Raw genomic sequence first — 6,000 nt, 5'->3', positions numbered from 1 at the left:
ATATATTAAACCACAAATACCATCATCCAAATTTTTATGAATTGTGTGTTATTCATATACAGGATACACATGCAAGTATCAATACAACAAGAACAGTAATTTTACAGTAATAATAGAACAAATTATAAACTTGATAAATTGGTCTAATTGGTAAACTATATGTGCATTAACACATGCATACTTTGATGTAATACATACTGATGGAAGGAAATAAAGTATCAAATAGTAACAGCAAATAGAGAGTGCCATCAGTACCCCCAATCAGAGTATATCAACAGTATGGACACACATATAACAAGGGACACCCACTACTGGCAAGCCATGATGGGCCACTCTTTTCGATTAGTAGCAAGTGATAAAATGGACCATCCCTGATGGGATCGTATGTACCACAGTCTTTGCTGAGGCGGGTTTAGGGGCACTGGCTGGAACCAGAAATACCTAAATAGCGACAACGATTGATGAAAAGAAAGATTACACAACTGTCTACCTCCTGCCTATGCAATATGGTAGCTCATTACATACATGCAGTGAAGTAACATGAGAATGGATGTTCAAGTTACCAGCAGGTTACCACATGTGAAGAAAGTCAAGAACGGTACTTTGTTCCATATATTAAACCAAAAATACCATCACCTAAATTTTTATGAATTGTGTGTTATTCATATATAAGATACACATGCAAGTATCAATAAAACAAGAACAGTAATTTTACAGTAATAATAGAGAAAATTATAAACTTGATAAATTGGTCTAACTGGTAACCTATATGTGCATCAACACATACTATGCTTATGGTGATGGCAGTACTGTAATACATACTGATGGAAGGAAATAAGGTAACACATACTATGCTTATGGTGATGGCAGTACTGTAATACATACTGATGAAGAAATAAGGTAACACATACTATGCTTATGGTGATGGCAGTACTGTAATACATACTGATGGAAGGAAATAAGGTAACACATACTATGCTTATGGTGATACAGTACTGTAATACATGACTACCGCAATGATAAGGCAAAGCATACTAGGAATTTAATGGCAGTACTTTTACATATTGTTTTCAATAACCTTTTTTTTTCCTTTTTTTTTTATTATTGTAAACATTTATTTAACAAAATAAGAGTCACACAAATAGTAACAGCAAATAGTGAGTGCAATTAGTATTTGTCAATCATTGTTTCATTTTAAGATGCAAGTATTGATGCTCATTACCATAGCCACCACCCTTCAGTAAGTAAAATGGGGAATTTGATGGGGGGCTAGGTCGGTTGAAGGGGTTTTCCCCCTACCATGCTGAGGCGGGGTCAGGGAGTGCAGCTGAAGCATATTCAATCATTTCAGTGAATAAATCATGAAGACAAAGTTTGTAGGACATATAACATAATACATCAAAATTGTAGACAGCTTTACTGTCAATCATCGAACATCACAGTAAGGCCCAGTGTATGATTCATGAAAACAAAGATAGCTAAAATGTCCCTTTGTAGCAATGTCACTGTACAACATACATACACTGTCCACTGCTGCATTACAGTGAATCATCCAACAACACTATTGTGAATCCTGAATCTGAAAACAAAGCAGTCACTGTACAATTAGAAGTAAGACTTTTGCATGGCATTGCATTGCACTGCACTGGGTTTTACCGTTTCTCTGGGGTTTTTTTACCATTTCAGAGGTGGATGACTTTGCCTTAATCAGGAAGTTTTCACAAAACAAACTTCTGCTGATAGCATTAGCCAGATATGTTGGCTTTCACCACAACCATGTCACTCATCAGTGAACCCCTGAATTCCGTCTTGTTTTTTCGAACTTGACTGAAGATCCGCAGACAGCTGGCATTGCTGTGAGGGAGGGTCCGGACACCAAGCATGAAATGGGCCAGCCTGTCCAGCTTCTTGTCACCCACTTCATATCCTCTCTCTCTCTCTTCGCTGAATATACCTACAGCCAGTACGGATCATTGACAGTAGTTGAATTGCTGATGGAGCTTGTCAGTGCCTTCACACACGGAATCCTCACCTTTCTTCATGACAAGACTTGGGAACTTGTCCACCAACAACATGACATCCTTCCACTTGCTAGTTACCATCTAGGCAGTGTCAGCAACTTGTGCGTGGTGAAGTACTGGGTTTCGATGAGGGAACGTTGCAACCGGATAGTCGCAAGCAGTCACAAAGTACTTTCTTACAGCTGTAAAGGACAAAACTTTCTTGTCAAGGGGTAAGGTTTTAACAAGTGCAAACGTTTCACATCCAATAAACAGTTCAATATTTTTTTGTTTCATCGGTTCTCTTAATAACAGAAATGAAGTGTCAACAAACATATCCTAAATATCACTGAGCAGGTTCATGAGTATGGGCTTGAGCATATGGAACAAGGGCTTCTCTGCCTGCAGCAACCTTGTTTGTTGTCTTAAATACAGAGACATCAGCCTTGAAATGCGCAAATGTAAAATGCAACAGATCCATCAAGGATGCAAAGACCCTTTTTTGTCTTCCACTTAAAATGGATGTTGTAATGGTAGCCTTCTTGGCTGATGGTTGACAGCTGCTCACGCTCTTTTGCTTTCTCTTCACAGCTTTATACTTTCATGTATTTTCTTCAACTAACCTTCTTACTGAGTCACTGACTCTATATTTAATTTGTATTTTTCATTGTATGTTTGCTATAAGTGTTATGTAAACTTGTTCTTCTTCAGTATTGAAGATTGTGCAGACTTTGACTGTGAAAACAAGGTTGATGAGGAAGCTGAGAAGGTTGTTTTTGAAGACGATAGTACGGTAACTGGACCTTGGGTAGATTTCTTTGGAATTTGGTAAGATTCCAATCGAGCTTCGTTCAATTTTGATGATGGTTTAGGTGACTTAACTTCTTTCTCAAAGAAGTTCAAACGAGTGGTCCATTTGTCAGTCAGTCTTTGAAGGAATTTTCCAAGTGACAGCCAACAAGTGCAAACATGTTTTAACATCCTCTTTGTCTCCACACTGCAGTTCTTGGAACTTCTTTGACTTTTCTAAGTAGTAGAAAATATCTGTTAGGAGTTCATCCACTTGAACAAACAAAGTTCCAGCTGCTTTCTCAGCTGCAAGAATGATCAGGTGACATGGACACCCCATTCTGATCAAGTTTGTACTCTTTTTTTCCTCAGCTGTCCAAGAAGACCATTACTTGTGACGAGCATTTCTTTCCAGGTCTTCTCGTCAATACCAAGTCTGGAAATTCCCCCAAGAGAAGTTCCACAATGTTAAGTCCTGTACCCACCTTGTTCAAGGACGACAGACACAGCAGGCATGCCCTGGGCCCGCTTGTTCAAAACCTGGATTAAATTAATCACTGATTAGCACTAACTATGAGTTAAATTCCTTAACCCAGGGTTGGCTAATCACTGGTTAAAAAACCGTTACTGAAACACTTTTAACTCTGGGTTAGCAAACTCCGGGTTACTTTTCATTAACCCAGGGTTAGTTTTCAATAATTCTGGGTTAAGTGCAGTTGACCAATCAGAGCAAAGTAAATATACTTCCTGTTGTCAACATTAAATTTGCCTGTTCGTACTGTTAGTGCTTCAGTAATTTTCAAAAATGAACAACAATAAACAGAAAAGGTGAGGAATGCGATTTATTGGTCATGTTAGATAATTGTAGATTATGATACGTAAAATATTGAGACAATTAGTGAAACAATAAGACAAAAACTAGCGACAGAAAGCAGTTGCAAAAACATGCCAAATTATATTACTAAGGTTGATGACAGAACATGTTACTCTAATATTTGTATATGTCATATTTAACAGCTTGTATAGTTTTTAGCTTTAAGTTGTTGTTTTTTATACATTATTCAAAATATAAATATACTAAGCGTCCTTGTCTGATCAATGTGGAACAGACAATTATTTTGACAAGGGGGTGAGATTACCTAAAAAACAAAATGTCCCATTTTTCACACGTGTTTTTAATTTCAATGACGTCAGTATTCGAATGACATCACTTTACACCTTCCTACAATAATAACAAACTAATCTAGATAATTCCATTTTAGAAGGCTTAAAATCTTTCAGTGTAAACTTGCGTTTTGTATGTGTGTACAATAATTATAAATGGCTGTGTGTAAAAAGCTACAATAATTGTGTAAAGTGAAATTATAGTAAGATGTTTAATATTGTGTAAAGAAAAAGAAAAAAGAAAAAAAAAAGGCTGACTTTGAGCTAGGAATGCCTGACGTTTCACCCCCAAGTTAGTTCGCCCCATACCAGTTCACCCCGCCACATTGCCAGTTCGCACCCCCTCCCCCCCCCCCCCCCCCCCAAGAAAAAAAGAAGTCTTGTTCGCCTCCACTTGGGATTTGTTGTATCTGTTCTTGAACGATGATAACAATAAATAAACTTGAAACAGACTACGTGTATTATACATAGGTAACATAAGTCATGTGATCACTGAACTAATATTGTTTAATGTCACTTGGAAGGAAATTCAAATTTATGTAAAAAAAAAAAAAAAAAAAAAATATATATTTTGGTCCTTACTTTAAATAAAATATATATTATTCACATATTAGTACACGTGAATGTAATGCAGCTTTTAATAAGCTGGAATGAGAGATGGCCCATAATGGCCGTGACATGACAGGTGCTACTAAGTCAAAACCCCTTTCATCCAGGCTGACCAAACTGCCGTTAATCATTGCATGCATTTCCATCTTGATGCTTAATTGCTAATTATCGCAAATGACCCCATTCGTTAATCTCAATAGTAAGGAAAAGGCATAAAAATACAAAGAAACGGCCACATATTATTTGTGGTTTAAAACACTCTTTGGGGTTAGCCCATATCATAACTGGCCTCAGGAAGAAGCGACCCATAACTTCGCTTTGATCAACTTGACTTCACCTTGTTCAAAACAGTGACCGCTTTCATTGTCCACAGTCGTGAATGAATGGTGAAGAACTTGAAGAGTACCTATTCTTAGATACTAATTAAGTATGTAAGCCTTCGAAGTGACATTGGTGCCACAAAATCAGGTTTATCTAGCACGGACCACACCCGTGTTTGGCGCTAAAAGTAAAATGCGCCACTGAATGTTGAAGTGTATAACGTTTAGTAATTCTACAGTTTATTTTGTATACTTGTACAATGTTTCTGCCAGAAAGAAATTACTGTGTATGGTGCTATGGAATAGAATGCAACCACAGTCAAAAGGTTCTATAGGGGCCTCCACCTGAAAGAAAGTAGGTGAAGTTTAGGGTTAGGGTTAAGAAAGTCATACATTAATGATAAGCGTAAATAATTTTGCTAAAAGGTTTAACTTGAAAAAATTAAATCTGCAAAAACATTTGGGTATAGCACCATACCCGTTTTACCCTTTGGCAGAAACCGTGTTGTATATCCAATATGTTTTAAAATGAAATTTAACAGAGTATTATTATGCAACATTTCAGAAATACAAGACTGTTGAAGTCATTACAATAGACTTTATAGATTTTGAGCATGTTATTTGTACACTGACCTGTTCATCAAAATATAAGCCTTTGGCCGTGACATAATCATAACAAGGATGGTGGACGAACAGATTTCCTATATTCCTTTGAGTGCTTGCTGTTATTTCATTTTAATGTGTATTTCGTGGATTACATGTTATTTGTTGGAGACTGGTTTTAGCCTACACCCTTTCTCATGATGAATAAATTCAACATATAAAGATGTAGAAATTATAAAATAATATTGGGTTATTTTGTTATTATTTTTAAATGAAAAATAAATCAAGTTTCTTTAATATCTGACATCTGGGGGGGGGGGGGGGGGGGGGGAGACTCAGAAATAGTTGGGTCAGCAAAAAATAAAAATCGGAGATTGGGTCCACTAAGGCATCCACTATGACCTCAGGCGAGAGCTCAGCCGATTGAACTAGATCCCGCCTGGTCACACTGGTGGCGAACTGACTTGGGGCAAACTGGATAGGGCGTGAAATGTCTGACACCATTGAGGAATGAG

The 6,000-nt window shown here is 37.2% G+C and overlaps 1 protein-coding gene across 1 annotated transcript in view; it reads right to left on the bottom strand.

Annotated features, from left to right (window-relative positions):
* LOC121383902 (polycystic kidney disease protein 1-like 2) overlaps positions 1–6,000 on the bottom strand; it is a 188,321-nt gene that overhangs the window by 3,789 nt on the left and 178,532 nt on the right. The window lies entirely within an intron of this gene.

Source organism: Gigantopelta aegis, chromosome 10, assembly GCF_016097555.1.
Source record: "Gigantopelta aegis isolate Gae_Host chromosome 10, Gae_host_genome, whole genome shotgun sequence".
Classification (NCBI taxonomy): Eukaryota; Metazoa; Mollusca; class Gastropoda; order Neomphalida; family Peltospiridae; genus Gigantopelta; species Gigantopelta aegis.
Note: the sequence above shows the minus strand (reverse complement) of the source record. Positions and strands in the feature narration are given on the sequence as shown.